The sequence below is a fragment of the Petaurus breviceps genome, unplaced genomic scaffold (assembly GCF_028583685.1).
Source record: "Petaurus breviceps papuanus isolate PSGF00001 unplaced genomic scaffold, PetGlider_PUasm1.0 224, whole genome shotgun sequence".
NCBI lineage: Eukaryota > Metazoa > Chordata > Mammalia > Diprotodontia > Petauridae > Petaurus > Petaurus breviceps.
In genome coordinates, this window is record NW_027185887.1 from 8,582,163 (window position 1) to 8,601,552 (window position 19,390).

Consider the following 19,390-nt stretch of genomic DNA (forward strand, 5'->3'; position numbering starts at 1 on the left):
CATTGCCCTTTGAAATTGTGATTCTCCTGAGATTCTTAGACAGGGAGCCTGCTGAATTAGAATACCAGGAGGCACACTGGGGCAACATGCATTCTTAATCTATTGGACATGAATTTTTAGGTCATCTCTTGAATTACTACATTTCAATGAGAAATCCCTGTAATATTTCAGAGTTTGATGCAGTCAGGATAATAGTATTGATAGGCAATCCTGAATAAGAAGAAAAAGACAGGGCAGAAATAGAATTGTGAACATAAGACCACTTTGACAGAACAGGGGTTCTTAACCTGGGGTCTGTGGATAGATTTTAGGAAGTCTGTGAACTTAGATGGGAAGTGAATAACATCTTTATTTTCATTAACTTTTTTTTTTTTTGGAGGGGGGAAGGCTGGGCAATTGGGGTTAAGTGACTTGTCCAAGGTCACACAGCTAGTTTTTGTGTTAAGTGTCTGAGGCCGTATTTGAACTCAGATCCTCCTGACTCCAGGGCTGGTGCTCTATTCACTGCACCACCTAGCAGCCCTCTTTCATTAACTTCTAAGTGAAATTTTAGCATTTTTTTACTTTTTAAAAGGCAGCAAACATTCTAAGAAGGGCTCCATAGGCATCACCATACTGCCAACCAGGTCTGTCTCACATGAACACACACACATATGCATTTTCTGCCATAGAAAATGTATTCCTAAACAAAGCAAGATGGGCTCTTAATCCTGATTTGCCAATTCAGTCATGAAAATTGATTATTTTTCCAAAAATAAAAATGCAACTTTAAGTAATAGAAAATTTACTTCTCATACACTATTATATATTAAACAATTTTGTGATACTGCAATAAGAAATCATTGATCACTTTGAGCCATAGGTTGCTATCATTAAGCATATTGAAAATGTTTAGAAAATATTTAAATTTTAAATTGACATTCCAAATTTAATTTGACCATATGAAATTTCAACTTTACTTCAAATCATCTTCATGAATTTGTTTTATGCTTGTGGACAATTTGTTTTTATGCTGTTGGTCATCAATAGAGTATTTTTAGGAAAAGTAAAGAGCAGAACAGTGGCCAAAATAGAATAGAAAGGGGAGCAGAGTCAAGATGGCGGAGTAGAAACACGACCTCCCCGCCGCTCTAGCTTCCACCTTCCCCAATCTATGTAATAAGGGGACTCTAAACAAACTTTGGAGCTGCAGAACCCACAAAATGACACATAGAAGCTAACCTCCCGCTAAGGACAGCCTGGCAGGCTGGCAAGAATCAGCCAGCGCAGTGCTCTGGGAGCCGAGCCCAGCCCCACGCTGAGGCTTTAGCCCCAGGGCAGGCATGACCTGCCTCCAGCAGGAGGGACTCCAGATCGGCAGCAGCTGTGGCCATTTCCAGATTTATCAACACATAGATGCAAAGGACAAAGTGAGAGGTCAGTGCAGTCTGGACTTTGGGACCCAGTAAATGGAAGTGCATGGCTTTTGCCCTCAGCACCACGTGGCAGCTTCAGCTCTTGGCCTGCAGAGTGTAGGGGGACCAGGCACCAGTCTGAGGGGTAATCGCTTGCTTTAACCTTCTTGGATCTGGATTGCAGTCTAGGGGTGTAGGGGGGAGGTCCTGGGGTGTGTGTCCAGCTTGCCAGAGCGAGTGGAGACCTCAGAGAGGGCACCCATCTAATACCTCCAGCAGCTGAGAAAACCCCAGCGTTTGGGATGGAAGCTCCCCTGTCTGGTGGCAGAGTCCTACTGTGGCAAAAAGCCCAGGGGTCAAGTGACTGAGGGGCAACATGACCAGGCAAAGGAAACAAAGCAGACAGAAGATTCCAACATTACACTCATATTTTGGGGACAAAAAGGAGCAAAGCATGGAACAGGAGGAAGACAGTGAAATCAGAACTCCTGCACCGAAGGCTTCAAAGGAAAATATGAGCTGGTTATAGGCCATAGAGGACCTTAAGAAGCAGATAAGATAAGTGGAGGAAAAATTGGAAAGAGAAATGAGAAGGATACAAGAAAATTACGAAATGAGAGTCAACAGCCTGACTGAGGAAAATAACACCTTGAAAAATAGACTAACTCAAATGGCAAAAAAGAGGCTCAAAAAGGCAATGAGGAGAAGAATGCCTTAAAAAGCCAAATTTGCCAGATGCAAAATAGAATAGAAAATGTAGGCAAAACAAAATCTGGCAGTATCCAAATCTTTTTCTGAAAAGATCATTTCTAGAAGTTTCGTTCTGTTTGATTACCACCTTTAATCCATTTCCCCAAGATGTTATTTTGTTGTTGTTGTTCTTGACCTTCTACACATACTCCTAAAGGGAAAAGCCTGGAAAGGACTTTAGGCTGAAGAAATATTTATTTCTTAATATTTTCAATTTAATTAGAAAGAAAGTTTTTAATATGCTTCTACAGGTAAGGTTTTTTCTATCAAGCTCCTCATTTATTAAAATGAAAATGAAAAAGCTAAATATTTGGGGGAGGATTAGTGGCTAAATATGAAATAGCAAGGATGTGGGTAAATTAAAAAAAATATTTCCCAGGCTAATTTCAGTGTTGATTTTTGTAAAGGCAAGGAGTAAATATATGAATAAGGTCTTCTCAAAGACTAATTGCTCCATATGATTAATCTGAAGTTATTTCCTAAGGTAAAACTAAAGGGATTTTTTTTCTCCCACTAGAGGGCATTATTTAATATTCACTGTGATCTAAGAGTAATTTGACAAAATACATTTTCAAAGGTCCAATATCCCATTTTTTTCTTTATTTTTAGCAGTCTTTTCTTTTCAAATTTTGTAGTCCAAATTCTCTACCTGACAAGCCAAGCAATATGATATAAATTATACTTGTGAATCATGCAAAACATATTCCTGTACTAGCCATATTGTGAAAAATAAACATAGTGAGAAAATATGTCAGTTTGCACTCAGTTCATCAGGTCTCTCTTTGGAGGTAGATAGCATTTTCATCATGAGTCCTTTGGAATTGTCTTAGATCAGAGTAGCCAAGTCTTTCACAGTTGATCATCATTACAATATTACTGTTTCTGTGCATAATGATCTGGTTCTTTTCGCTTAAGTTCACTTCCCATCAGTTTTTATATAGGTCTTGCTAGGTTTTTCTGAAACACCCCCTTGGTCATTTCTTATTGCACGATACTACTTCATCACAATTGTATGCCACAGTTTGTTCAGCCAATGCCCAACTGATGAGCATCCCTTTGATTTCCAATTCTTTGGCACTACAAAAAGAGCTGCTACAAATATGGTTGTACATTTAAGTCCTTTTCTTTTTTCTTTGATCAAAGATTCAGTTACCTCAAACAAAATGGAAGAATTTTTTTTTTAATACTTCTGGAGGCTGAAGGTTGAGTGATGTTCCATGTTTTAACTCTGTATATTCAAGTCTGGAAAGTGGGATTTTAATTTTTTTTTTTAATTCTCAAAAAGGACTAACAAAGCACACTTTATTTTAAAATTTATTTAGTTCCCCAATTAATATTAAGATTATCCTTTGAGAAGAATTTGCCTTTGTTCTCCCTACCAAATTTCTCTGAATAGCATAGAAATACATACCCTGGGAACATTAGCTGCTCATTGGTCAGCAGGACCCTTTCTGCCTGTTTTAGATATCATTTGCAATTTATTTCTCAGTGAAAAGAGAAATCTGAGTTTACCTCAGAAACTTTGATGTGGTTACTAAACCCAGAATTCCCTTCTCACTTTGTGGAGAGGTTAAGTTATACTGCTCTACCTCTACCTAAAATAGAGTTTAAATACAGGTGTGGGAGTGCTTCCTTAATGGAGCAGGAGGACGCAAGGAGTCCAGCATTCTGTGTTCTGTTGCCAGCTCTGCTACATGACGAAGGCCTCTGTTTATCAACTCTGTTTCCTGCTTGGAGAAATCAAATGCCCAAGTGATCAGGTGAAATGGCAGGCCAGGAGAGAGAGAGTAATAAATTGCCTTGGTGAGCAGCCAGAAACAAAACTTTAAAAGTTAAATGAGAAGCATAGCCTTAGAAATATGGAAACTTTTTAAAAAATTACTTGGATAGTGCAGCCTGGTTCAATTTATCAGTAGTTGCCACTATTGGGAAAAATGTGACTGATCTGGTCTAGTTTTGGGTCTTGGTTTTTGTTGTTTTTTTTTTTTGTCTGAAGTTATAAAATGTTGTAATGGCACAGATAGCATCCTACCTTGGAATGCCATACTTCATTCTTTGTTACACTGATTCACCTCGAGTAAAATTACAAAAGCATTTGTCTGTTCTCAGTTATCTGTGGTAGAATGCATATATCATCATCATCATTATCATCATGCTTTCAACATCCATTGACTTGGGTACTTTGTGGATGTCATGCCCTTGAAAGTATATGCAGATCACCACACAGAAAAAGCTAATGGAGAATTTTTAAACCTTTTTTGTGGCATGGACCCTACTGACAAACTGGTGAGGCCTGTGGACTCCTTCTCTGACTAATATTTTTAAATGAATAAAATATATAGGTTTACAGGGAAAACCAGTTATATAAGTTCGCAGATCCCAGCTTAAGGAAATCACTCACCCTTATCACATGACCAATCCATCTTCCTATCATACATTTACTTTGTTACATCTTTTACTCCTGTTTTTGAACTTCCTTTTTTTTATTATCTATTGTAAACTACTAATAAGAAATTCCAGAATGTTTCTATAGATAAATAAAGCATGTAAAAGAAGATAATTACAAATGAAATTAGGTTGGAAATCACAGCTCAGAGTTTAAAACACAATAGCAGAGTTCAGAACTTAGAAGACACAATAGATAATCTCCTTAAAGAAGTAAAGACTAATACAGGGAATAACTAATTTGAAACAGCAGTGGAAATTCAGTCATTAATGGAAGAAATTTTGTTCAAAGAAAAGTCAGGTTTTTTTTAAATATATGAATTTTAGACAAATCCAACCAACTAACTTAAGGAACAGGTGCACAGAGATAACATGAGGATTATAGGTCTCACAGAAGGGCATGACAAAGTGAAGAAGAAAAAAAAAACAAACCTGAATATTATGCCACAAGAGAAATACAAGAAAATTGCACAGAAATTTCCAGTCCAGTCAGATCCACAATTCACAGAGAATAACCCCATCCTTGAAATTCCAAGACCTGTAGTAATCATTTCACAATTTCAACAGCAGACATTATAACCAGCCAAGAGGAAGACTTCCAAATATGAAGGAGCACTGATTCAAATAACTCAGGATTATTTCATAGCCATAAGACTAGAATTGTACCCTTTACAAAAAGCAAAGAAGCTCAAGCTGCGACCAAAAATTGTGTTGGAGCCAAACTGAACCTAATCATCAAAGATAAAAGGATTGACTTTAAACAAGATTGGCATTCCTACCTAAAAACAGGTGAGCAAAATACTCAACTTGAAAATATCACAAATAGAAATACAATAAAAGTGAATAAGTACAATTATCGAGCAAAGATTAAGGAACAAAATAAATCCTTTCACGTATACAGGCTATTGTTGAAAGAAATAAATCAAGAAAGAAAAGGAAGGAAAGAATGAAGAAAAAGAAAGGAAGAAAGGAAGGAGAATGAAATTGAACTGAGGGGTAAAAGAACAAAAAGAAATCAAGGAAAACCAAGGACCTAGGGAGGGCTAAAAATTTAAGCAGAACTTGAAGAATCAGGAGCATCTAAGAAATGAACTAATACATTTCGTGGATTAAGTTCCATGACCTCCTACAAGTAAATCAATTTTAATTTTATTAAGTTTAAGTTTAATAGGAGAATAACACAATGGAACGATGTGCAAATATGAGAAGGAAGATGAAACAGAAGGGAGCTAGAAACACACCCCCTGCCCAGTCTGTAGAGGATCCAAATAGGAATAACAGTTTTCCCTTTCACATTGCAACCTTCCTTATAACAGTTTCAATATATCATGGATTAGCATAAAAAATTAAATGGGAATTTTTTTGAGTTTTGTGGAAGCCACAGACAACAGAAAGCCAGCAGATGACACAGGAAAAATTTAAAAACTTAGAAATGCATAAAATATATTGTATATTATCAACTCAAATTTTACAATAAGGTGCTCTAAACACCCCATAAAAGAAAAAGAAAAAAAAATCAGACTTCTCTGGTACAAAGGGAGGGACAAAAAATTTTACATGGATTTTCCAGATCACAGGGGCAGTGTGCCCCTGACCCTTGCAAGGTGGAAGGGATAACTGTAGTTGATTTATGTAATCTTATAATTAGAATTGAGGCTGTGAGGAAAAAAGGATAAAGGTATAAGGGAAGGGGAGAGGATTCTGGGAAAATAGTGGAGTAGGTCAGAAAATTATAAGCTCTACAGGTTTCCCCCATAAACAAGATAAAATAATTCCTCAGGGTGAGCATAGAGAAGTTAAAAATAAACAAGAGTTGGGGCAGAACAGTGTTCTTTCTGGGACAATTAAAGAAGATCTGAAGAAAAATCCCAGGATGAGGTTTGGTTCCTGTGAAGAATAAACACCTCTAGGCTAGTTCTGCTTAATGGCATCAGCTGTGCTGGGAGGCTGCCCCAGCCTCAGCCACAAGAAGGTTTACCCCCAAAACAGTGAAGGTAGTCAGGACATGAGCTGGGGGAAGATCAAGGGAACCTCTACTGACAAGGAACACCAGCCCTGGCTGTGCTGTGCAAACTTGCCCCTGGGAGAGAAGGAACCAGTACATGTCCAGTGAGTGTAGAAGCAGTGGGGCAAGAATACTGCTGGCTATGGTCCAGAAGTCTTGGTTTCAGTTCCAGGCCAGAGGAGAGAACTGAAAGAAGATAAGAGGCCAGAGGCATCATCCCCCATGCCCCAGGACAAAAGGTGATCACAAAAAATAAGCTCCTCCAAATTAAAAAAGAAAAATGAGCTGTCAATGGAGAAAGAATCCAACCATAGAGATTTACTATGGGAATAGAAAAGACTGGAGTTCAAACTCAGAAGAGAATACTGAAGTAAAGAAACCCTCTTCTACCCCAAAGAATAATGTCAAATGGTCACCTGCTCAAAAAGAATTCATAGAAGAACTTGAAAAAGATTTTAAAAATCAAATGAAAGAGATTGATAAAAAAAACTAAAAAATAGGAACAAAACCCCAAGAAAAACAAGATTATGAATTGAAAGTCAACAAATTAGAAAAGGAAATCCAGAATCTTAAGGAAGAAAATGACTCTTTGAAAATCAGAATAGGGCATGGGGAAGCCAGCAAAAGTATAAAAGACCAAGAAATAATAAAATATAAAGACTGGAAAAACTAGAAAAGAATATGAAACATCTTATAAGAAAAACAATTGATCTGGAGAACATATCAAGAAGAGAGAACATAAGAATAATTGAATTACCTGAAAACTATGATAAAAAAAAGAAACTACAATGACACAAGACATAATTAAACAAAAATATCCTGAAGCATTAGAAGAAAAGAAAGTAGAAAGAGAAAAAATCCACCAATCACCACCTGAAAGAGATCCTACAAAGAAAATCCACAGAAATATCATAATCAAATTCTGAAACCTCCCAACTCAAAGGATAAAATATGAGCAACAAGAAAAAAAAACTATATAAGGTGGTACCACAATAATAATCACATAATAGTAGTAGTGACACTAAAAGACTGCAGGTCTTGGAACACTATATACTGAAGACCCAAAAAACTGGGATTCTGGCCAATATCATCCCTAGCAAAACTACACATAATTCTGAATGAAAAGAAATGGACATTTAATGAATTATCAGACTTTAAGGATTTTATATATTTTTTTAACTTGAACTTAATATTTGACATATAAGAGCCAAGAGAAATATAAGGTACATATCAAAGACTAGTTACAAGGGACTCAAAAAGGATAGACTGTTTACTTTTTATAGGAGGAAATGTACAATGTATGTCTAAAATTGTTATCCATAATTGGATAGTGTGTAAGAAAAATTAGGGTAGACCTGAGCATGATATGATTTAAAAAAAAATTTTTTTTGCTTTTTTTTTTTCCGGAGGGCAATTGGGGTTAAATGACTTGCCCAAAGTCACATGGCTAGTAAGTGTGTCAAGTGTTTGAGGCCAGATTTGAACTCAGGTCCTCTTGACTCTAGGGCTGGTGCTGTATTCACTGCAACACCTAGCCTTCCCATTATTTTAAAAAGTTAAACCATTTATGAACAGTTAAAAAGAGTAAGTTATTTTATACAAATGAGGTACGAGAAGAAGAACCAACACAGAGGAATTAGATGAGGGAGTGTAAGCAATCAAAGTAGGATTTTTTGCTTTTTTTCTAGATTGAGTTTTAGCCAATCAAGTGCCTATAATTGAGTCTTAGCTTTCATTGAATGAAGAGTCTTTGATTGAAAACAGTATATATTGTATTGCTTGAAGAGAGAGGACAGAATGGAGAGAAGAGCAGAGCTGAGAGAGAGAAGCAAGCATGAGCATACTAGGGGAACTTGCTTGTGGGGAGGTCTAACAGAAAGAATGTTTGTGATGTTGGTGCTCTGGTGATCTGTATTAATTTCTTAGAAGTCCTGTCTGTTGGTCTTTATGATTGAATTGAACTGAAGAGCAGAGATCTGCCCACAGAAAGGAGGCTTGGCTTAAGCCCCTTTTAAGAACTGTTAAAGTGAATTGAGATGAAGGTACTGGTAATGTGTATAAATATTGTTGTAGCCCTGTTAAGCTTTGTTTTCCTAGAAACCGAAGCTGTGGACAGGAACACTTGGAGCGTGCTGTCAGGCAGGAGCTTAGAGTGGAGCAGTCCCCATGAACTGAAATATGGAGCAGGAGCCGAGAACTGGCTATGTATGAATCCAGGCAAGAGTCAGGAGTGTTCAGCCCACAGAGGAAAAGCCATGGGGTTTGAAAGTCAGCCTTGAGTCAAGATGACAGAGGACTTTACTTGGACACTGTGTATTGACTGAGGAGATTGTGACTTACTGTGGATGGTGGATGTATTTTCTGCTACCCTTTAAGGATGTGTTTTGCTAGAGGAGACCCTAGCCTGGGACCCCTTGATTTTTTTGGGGGGGTGCAATGATATATACTGTGTATTGTGTTATACTAGGGAAGGCTCTAGCCTGGGACCCCCTAATTTTGTAAACATGTATTTTGGGGAATGTTACTGAATGCAATGATATATATCTATGTGCCATATGATATACTGAGTGTTCATACATACATACATATATACATGCACACATATAGATATAGATATATAGATATGATATGTTTTTCTTAAGGATCTTGCTGTGAATGTAATTCTTCATTGGACAATGTTTATTTTAGTTCTGAATAGAGAGTTCATTATACTATTCAATTAGATCCTTAAAACTATTCACAGAAGCAGTCCTCTTGTATTGCCATGATTGGAATAACAGAGGGAAAAACTGTGGAAATAGACTATATCAAAGTAAAGCCTATGAAGACAATCACAGGCACAAAGTACTAGTTTTAAAAAGGAGGGGAACAAAAAAATCAATGCAAATGAAATAATATAGAGAAAAGCAAACATAATCATAATCTTATAATCTTAAGCATGAATTAAACAGGATGGAAGGGGCAAAATTTATAAGAAAACCCAACAATATTCTATGTACAAGAACTATTTAGATATTTTATACCCAAGATATAGAAAGAACTGATTATCTGTATGTGTGTATATGCATATACATGTCATATGTGATATATGTTCACACATATAGCTTACATATGAGATCATCAAAAAAAATTCCATCTTTTCCCAGTTATTTGCCTTCTAATTCTAACCATTGATTTTTCTTGTGCAAAAACTTTTCAATTTTATGTAATAGAAATTGTCAACTCTATATTCTACAGCTACTTCTGTCCCATGTTAAGAATCTCTCCTGGTGTAGCCAGGATGGCAGAGTGATAAGATGTAGTACAGCCAATCTGTGGTCCACAAACTCCTCCAAACAAATCTAGAAAGTGCACCAGACTAATAACTAATGTTATTACAACTAATGTTGGAGTAATCCAGAAAAAGCACATGTTATTTGTTCAGCTCAGGATAGGAAGACAAAGAGGTTTGTATACACTGTGGATGGGTTTGACCCAAGATAACATGCATAAACACTCCAGAACGTAGGGAGAGGTTATACACCAAGACAAGAGGAGGCTTCTAGAACTATTCTAAGGCATACTGGATCATTGTGATGGGAATGGATATGAACTGGCAGCTTTATTGCCTGTTATCCAGACCTGTCCAGTTCTGTATCACAGATCTATAGCAGACTAAGAAGGAGACCTGCACAGGGAGGGGCATGTTATGTCCTTGGCCCTGTAAAGAGAAAGGAGAAAGTCAAAAGTAGCAATGAAAGCTTGCAGGTTCCCAGTCTGTCACAAAGGTCCTGGAATAACAACACTCAATATCCCCAATATAATAGCAACATGACCAGCCTAGCCCTGCCCTCCAGAAGTATGGCAGAGCCCATCTGAAACATCAAATCCAAAGTCAGGAAGTAGACTAGAGAAATGGGCAAACAAAAAAAAGCCCACATAAAGAGCTATTATGGTGGCAGGGAAGCTCAAGACATAAACCCAGATGAAGGGAATGACTCCAAACATCTACCAAAAAAAAAAAAGCCACATAGCTTGGGTAAAAATTCCACTAGAATTCCTGTAAAAGATGAAGTAAGAGTTTAAAAATGCTTTTATAAATATAAGTGCTTGAGAGAAAAAGCAAAAAAGAATTAGGGAATTAATGTTTTGGCACAAGAGATACAAAATCCCTGAAAATTAGAATGGACCAAGTAGAAACCAATGACTCTATAAGGAATAAAAAATATTAAGACAGAGTCAAAAAACTGAAAATAAGGAGGAAGGTATAAGGTATCTCATAGCAAAAAAAAAAAAACAATTTCCCTAGAAAACAGAAGAAATTTATGAATCACCGGACTATTGGAATGCCATGATGGAAAGAAAAAAAAAAGGCTAGGCATCCCTTTTCAAGAAATGTTAGAAGAAAATTACTTGAATTTCTTAGAGTCAGAGGGCAAAATGGAAATAGAATTTCCTGGTTACCCCCTGAAAAAAAAAACACTACAAAAATGAAAAATCCTGGGAATATCATAGCTAAAATTCAGAGTTTCCAGGTCAAAGAAAAAATATTCTATGGAGCCAGAAATAATTCAAGCACTGAGAAACAGAGTCATCAGCATTCATGATTTAACAACTGACACTATAAAGGAGCAGAGAATTTAAAATATAGTATTCCAAAAAGCAAAGAATATCAGCTTAAATCCAAGAATAACTTACCCACAAAAATGAGTGTAATGCTATTGGAGGAGGGGAAAAAAATGGATCTTTAATGAAAGAGAGCACTTCCTACCATACCTGTGGAAAAGACCAGAGCTACAGAGAAACTTTGAAATACAAAGACAGGAGTAAAGAGCAACATAAAAAGGCAAACATGACTGGAAAATGATAAAGGACTAAATAAGGATAAACTCCTCACATTCAAATATGGGATGATACTACATCTGTCCCCTCTGAACGCTATCACTGTTAGGGGTCATAGAGGGAGTGCAATTAGACAAAGCCTAGGAGTTGCTCTGCTATGTCTAGATGATCTTAAGAGGAGACTGGAAAGAGTGGGGAAGAGGAATACACTATAGGGGAAGGGAAAGGAAAGTTAGAGAAAATTATCTCACATAATCAGGATATACAAGTAGACATCTATACAAACTACAAGGAGGGGATGGTGGAAAAATGCTGATACTTAAACCTTTTATCTGAACTGATAAAAAGAAGAAAATACCCACACAGAGTTGGGTACAGAGTTACATTTTACTGAACAGGGAAATGGAAATAGGAGAAAAGGGGCAGGGAGGGAAGATAAATTAAGGGAGGAATTAGTTCTAAGCAAAACAAACTCTAAGGATGTGCAGAAGTAATCATAACTCTTTTTCAGATAGTGTCCATTAAGTTGTGGAAGGAATAAATAGGTTTTGATATATGGATATGATAGAATGCTACTTTGCTGAACTCTCATTGGCATAATGATGAGCCATGATTCCAGAGGACAGAGAGTTGGGAGATTAAATGCAGGAATGAGACAATTTTATTTTGGGGCATGGCCAAAGTGAAAATTTGTTTTAATTGACAATACACATTTATTTTTCATGTTCTTAGTTGTAGGTAAAGGTTCTGGAGGGAAGGTAAGGCAAATTTTGGATGATTAAAACAAATAAAATATTTTTAATTAAAAACAAAGACTCTTTTCTCCTAACCATAACTGTGGTAAGGACTCCCTTTCTCCTTAACTTTTTAAAATGATTTGACCTTTTACATTCAGGTCACATTTATTTGGAGCTTATTGTGAAATACAGTGTTAGATATTAGTCTACACATTTTCTTCCAGATTTCTTTCCTAATTTCCCAGAAATTTTTGTTAAATAAGGAATCTTTATCCAATAGTTGGTGTCCTTGGGTTTATCAAAAAGCATTCTACTATGTTTATTTGCTTCTGGATCTTGAATTCTTCTGGCCTACCAGTTGAGTAGTTCTCTGCAAAAAAAAAAAAAAAAGAAATTAAGGCTAGTTTGATAGGATGTTTTCTTGATGTAACCATACTGACTTTGTGATCACTGATTCCTTTTCTAGATGTTCACTAACTATATGTTTAATAATATTTTCTAGAATTTTCCAAGACTCATTGGCCTATGTAATGCATAGTCTCTGTTTCCTTTTCTTTTTTTGAAAATCAACTTTGTGTCATTTATCATGCTTGTCAGTGACGTGGATAAAGGTATAGCTATCATGCCTATCAAATTATATAAAATTATAGGGGATAGCTAACACACTGAACATTCAAAAATATGCTGACAGGCTAGAACATCAAAACTGAATTGAATTTGATACAATTTATTGAGTTATAAAAATCAAGGTCAAAAGTGTATGCTGGGGGAGGCATAGTAAGACAGAATTTCATCTGTAAAAGATCTGAGCATTTCAGTGGACTTTAAAGTCAATATGAGTCAGCAGTGTGACATGGCATCCAAGAAAGTGATTTTAGGTCATATTAAGAAAAGCATAGGGGTGGCCAGGTAGCACAGTGAGTAAGAGCACCGGCTCCAGTGTCGGGATGACCTGGGGATCAAATCCAGGATCAGATACTCAGTACCACACCCAGAAATAACTGGCTGTGTAACCTTGAGCAAGTTACTTAACCCCAATTGCTTTAAAAAAAAAAAAAAAGAAAAGCATAGCATCTGGGAATAACAAGGTGATATTATCACTGTTCATCATCCTGCTGAAGACTACATTGGAGTATTGTGTTCAGCTCTAGGTGCCAATTTTTTACTTTTTATTTCTTGTGTATTTTTTAAAAATAAATGTTATTCATGCCTTTTATTTTTACATCATGGTTATTTCTGGATGTTTCCTGCCCTTCTCCTCTCTCTTCCCCCAATAAAATCTATCTTATAACAAAGATAAGCCCTGATTTCATGTGATACTTAATAATCTGAGGGCCACAATTTAATTGCAGCAATAGAAACTGGGCTCAAATCCTGACTCTGCCAGATGTTTAAAAGACATCTTGATATCTATGTGACCTTAGGCAAGTCACTTAACCTCTTTGCTCCTTGGATTATTGTCTTTAGTTTTCTTCTATAGCCTCATTTCAAGTTCTACACCTATGTGGTACCAGGCCATATGCTTTTATTTGTCTTCTTAGCTTTCCTTGTTTCCATCTTTTATGAATGTCTTTTAAACATCTGAGTTGATTGGTTGGTTTCTCAGCACATCCAATTAGACTTCTTTAGACAATTGTCCTTTTTGTCCTCATATGAATTGTTTCTCTTTTTGTCTTAAATTTAATTTAGGGAGGGTGAGAAGCCATCATGGTGAAGTGGAATGCAAGCTGGATTTGAAGTCACAGCATCTGGTTTCAGTTTCTTGCTCTGCTGCTTAGCTACCTGTGTAATCTTAGGCAAGCTGCTTAACTCATGCAGCCTCAGGTTCCTCATCTGTAAAATGAATTAAATTACCTCAAAGATTTCTTCCAACTTTCAATCTATTTCCCTATAGGAGCTTCCTATTCATCGTTGACTTCCGACTTCCAATCTCAGACCTCAAACTGCCTTTCAGACATCTAAAACTCAACATGTCTAAAATCAGATTTATTGTTTTTCCTCCCCTCTTCCAAATTTCCCTTTTCTCGTTGAGAACACCACCATTCTCCAAGCAACCCAAGCTCACAAGCTAGTAGTCATCCTCAACTCCCTAATATCTCTAACCCTGCCATTCCCAGCCCTGCCCCTGCATATCCAATCTGTTATTAAGACCTGTTGATTTCACCTTTGCAAATACACTCCCGTTTTTCCACTATCACTGGCCACACCTGAACTACTACAACAGTCTGCTGGTGAATCTGCCTGCTTCAAGCCTCTCCACTTTTTCCACTCTCTGCTTTCTCCACACCAAATTGATGGCTCCATTCAGACACCAAAGTGATTTTTCTAAAGGATAGGTCTGCTCATATCACCCTCCTACTCAGTAAGCTCCAGAGGCTCCCAACTGCTTCTAGAATAAAATATAAAATCCTCTTATTTAGCATTCAAAGGCCTTCATAATTTAGACTCCTCCTACCTTTCCAATCTTCTTTTATTTTTGTTTTTTTTGGAAGGGCAGTTGGGGTTAAGTGACTTGCCCAAGGTCATACAGCTAGTAAATGTTAAATGTCTGAGACCAGATTTGAACTCAGGTCTTCCTGACTCCGGGCCAGTGCTCTATTCACTGTACCACCTGGCCACCCCCTTTCCAGTCTTCTTACCTTACTCTCCTCCATGTACTCTTCAACCAGTGACACTGGCCTCCTGGCTGCTCCATAAACAAGATGCTCCATCTTTCAGCTCCAGGAATTTTCTCAGGCTGTTCCCCATGCCTGGAATGCTTTCCCTCTTCTTCTCTTCCTTTTGTCTTCCCTGGCTTCCTTTCCCAACTAAACTCCCACCCTTTATGGAAAACCTTTTGTGCTCCTCCTTGTTTCACAGTGCCTTCTTTCTCTTATTTATTTCCATTTGTCCTGCACGCAGTTTGTTTGTTTATTGGCTCCCCATTAGATCAGTCATTAGCAATGTCTGCCTTTTGCTTTTGTTTGCATCCCTAGCACTTAACAGGGCATACACTTAATAAATGTTTATTGACTGAAGGACTTTTTAAAAGTCTTTGCTTTATTAAAATTTTTTTAACGTCACTGTTTACTACCTCCTCCTCTCCCCATGAACAAATACATATAGTCAACAAAAACAAATAAACATATTGGCCAAGTCTGGAATTATTTGCTTTGTCTTATACTTTGTTGTCCATGCTTTCCTTTTTCTTAACTGACTTTCCATTTAGAATGCTAGTCAATGGGATCCTGCCTGTACGTTCTGTGAACTCTCTGAAATCTTCTCTTCAAAAATCCAGATCACACATCAAACTGGCTTTCCTCTGCCCCTTTATCCCAAATTCTAAAATAGAATGATCACTTTCTTATTGGTAGAAATCAGATCCAGAATAGAATTTTCCTTTGTCAGTTCCTCCACCTTTTTTTTTTAAAGCAATGGGGGTTAAGTAACTTGCTCAAGGTTACACGGCCAGTTATTTCTGGGTGTGGTGCTAAGTATCTGAGCCTGGATTTGATCCCCAGGTCATCCTGACACTGGAGCCAATGCTCTTACTCGCTGAGCCACCTGGCCACCCCTAAGCAATTGGGGTTATGTAACTTGCTCAAGGTTACACAGCCAGGTGTTTCTGGGTGGGTGCTAAGTGTCTGAGCCTGGATTTGATCACCAGGTTATCCCAACACTGGAGCCTGTGCTCTTACTTGCTGTGCTACCTGGCCGCCCCATGTTCCTCCACCTTTTCAAAGATATATTTCCCCCCTCTGATATTCTGCTAATTTCATTTCTTTAATATTTATATTCATTTTGATTTTTCCTTGAGAGATTTCTAGTTTTATTTCATGTACTTTTGTTGGTAGTGTTTAAGAGCTCTGAAAGATATTCAGATTCCTGCCTCCTAGACCTCTCATGGTGGGGGACAGAATTACTGTATGTCCTGCAAAAATAGCCAGTAATAATGGTACTTGTTAAGAACATTAAGTGCTATATAAGGAAAAGAGAGGGAAAGAAAACATTACTGGTTCAAATGTCTCCTTGTCTACAAGGATAGTGGAGTAACTGTCAAATTTTTTTTCTAAAGTACAAGCATAGTAATGCCTAAGGCACTCCCTTTATCAAGTTACCCTTGTCAAAAAAAAAAAAAGAAAAGAAATCAGGTACTAGCATGAATTGTCCTTCATAAAGTCATTACCTTAGTGATCTTCTCCTTCTAAATCATCACAAACCTTTTTTTATAAATACATTCTGGGATTTTTCAAAAAATTGAAGTCAACCTTATAGGACTAGTTTAAAGACCTCACCTTCTTTTCTTAGAAATTCAGACAGTTGCATGTTTTTAGTCTTGTTTCATTTCTTCTGTTTTTCTACTTATTTTCAAAAATCATGGAGTACTCCCCTTTTTTCCATGTGTTTGAAAAGGCTAATGACTCAGTTCTCTTAATACCTTGGAATATATTTCTCAAAGGGTGGTGATATGAACTTTTTAAAAGCAGACAAGCGGAAGATGGCAGAAGAGAGAAAGCACTCAATCAACTTCTTTCAACATTCCCCTCGAAACAGCTTTAAAATAATACCTCAAATCAATTTTGGAGTGGCAGAGCCAACAAAAGACCTGAGTGAAACATTCTCTAGCCCAAGACAATTTAGAATATCTATAAGAGGGGCAGAGCCAAGATGGTGGAGTAGAAACAAAACTTCCCCGCAGCTCCAGCTTCTACCTCCTCCAATACATATAAAAAATGACTCTAAACAAATTTTAGAGCTACAGAACCCACAAAGTGACAGAGAGAAACAGATCTCCCACTGAAGGCAGCCTGGTAGCCCAGCAGGAAGGGGCTATTGCATCAAGCTGGGAGCTGAGCCCAGCCCCACGTGAGCCTTGCAGTTTTGGCCCCAGGGCAGCCCCGATCAGCAGCGGCTGGAGCAGACTTCAAGAGAGTGAAGCACCAGCAGCTGTGGAGGTTTCCAGGCTTCCCAACCCATAAATGCCAAAGACAAAGCAAAAGATGAGTGTGGAACTCTGTTGGAACAGGGGTGGATGGAAGAGCATGGTCCAGCCCCTGCCCCTAGGGCAAGAAGAAGCTGAGGCTCAGTGGCTGTACCACATGGCTGCCTCTGGAGCTCCTGGCCTGCAGATTGTAGGGGGACCAAGTGACCATACAGAGGGTAATTGCTCTTGCTTTGACCTGCTTAGATTTAGATCATGGTATTGAGTGGAGGTCCTTGGGGGTGTGGCCAGGTGCCAGAGCCTGTGTGGGCTGCAGAGAAGACACCCTCTTAATTGCTCTGGCAGCTGCAAAAACTCAGCAATTTGGGACAAAGCTCTCTCCATTCTGAAAGCAGAGTCCTACCATGGCAAAGAGTTCAAAAGTCAAGTAATTAGCAACATGAGTAAACAGAGGAAATGCAATGCTACCATAGATTGCTTTTTTGAGGACAAAAAGGATCAAAGCATGGAACCAGAAGAAGATAACAAAGTCAAAACACCTGCATCAAAAGCTCACGAGAAAAATGTGAACTAGTTACAGGCCATGGAGGAGCTCAAGAAGGATTTTGAAAACCAAGTAAGAAGTGGAGGAAAAATTGGGAAGAAAAATGAGAATGATGTAAGAAAATCAAGAAAAGAAAGTCAACAGCCTGACTGAAGACAATAACACCTTAAAAAATAGACTAACTAAAATGGCAAAAGAGGCCCAAAAAGCCAATGAGAAGAAGAATGTCTTAAAAAGTCAAATTTACCACATGGAAAAGGAATTTCAAAAACTCACTGAAGAGAATTATTCCTTCAAAATTAGATTAGAGCAAATGGAAAGTAATGACTTTATGAGAAATCAAGATACTATAAAACAGATCCAAACAAATGAAAGAACAGAAGGCAATGTGAAATATCTCATTGGAAAAACCACTGACCTGGAAAATAGATCCAGGAGAGATAATTTAAAAATTATTGGACTACCTGAAAGCCATGATCAAAAAAGAGCCTACACACCATCTTTCAATAAAACATCAAGCAAAATTGCCCTGATATTCTAGAACCACAGGGAAAAATAGAAATTGAAAGAATTCACTGATAGTCTTTTGAAAAAGATCCCAAAAAGAAAACTCCTAGGAATATTATAGCCAAATTTCAGAGTTCCCAGGTCAAAGAGAAAATACTGCAAACAGTCAGGAAGAAACAATTTTAGTATTGTGGAAACAAAACCAGGATAACACAAAACTAACAGCTTCTACATTAAGGAATTGAAGTGCTTGGAATATGATATTCTGGAGGTCAATGGAGCTAGCATTAAAACCAAGAATCACCTACCCAGCAAAACTGAATATAATACTTCAGGGGAAAATACTTCAGGAAATAGAGGATTTTCAAACATTCTTGATGAAAAAACCAGAAGCTGAACAGAAAATTTGACATTCAAATACAAGAAGCAAGAGAAGCATGAGAAGGTAAACAGGGAAAAGAAATCATAAGGAACTTATTAAAGTTGAACTATTTACATTCCTACATAGAAAAATGATCATTGTAACTCATGAGATTTTTCTCAGTATGAGGACAGTTGAAGGGAATATATTTGTATGTGTATATGTATACATACATATGTATGTATAGGAGGGTGTAGGTGTGTATAAATATATATGTAAGGGTATGCATGAGTATGTACATGTATACATAGAGGGCACAGGATGAGTTGAATATGAAGGGATAATATCTGAAAAAATAAAATTAAGAGGTGAGAGAGAAAATATATTGAGAGGAGAAAGGGAGAGAGATTAGGATAAATTATCTCATATAAAAGAGGCGAGAGAAAATGATTACAGTGGAGGGGAAGAACAGGAAGGTAAAAGGAATGGGACAACTTTACTCTTATTGAATTTAGCTTAAGAAGGGAATAACATACACACTCAATTGTGTGTCTTACCCTACAGGAAAGTAGGGGGGAAGGGGATAAAAGGGGGGATAATAGAAGGGAGGGCAGATTGGAGGAGAGGGTAGTTAGAAGCAAATACTTTTGAAAAGGGACAGGGTCAAAGCAGAAAATAGAATAAGTGAGGGGTAGGATATTATGGAAGGAAATATAGTCAGCCTTTCACAATATACCTACTATGGAAATGTTTTGTGTAACTACACATGTACAACCTATATTGAATTGCTTATCTTCCCAGTGGAGGTGGGTGAGGAGGGAAGAAGGGAAAAAATCTGGAACTCAAAAGTTTTAAAAAAACAAATGTGTATTAAAAAAATTGTTGCTGTTTTTTTTTTTACATGT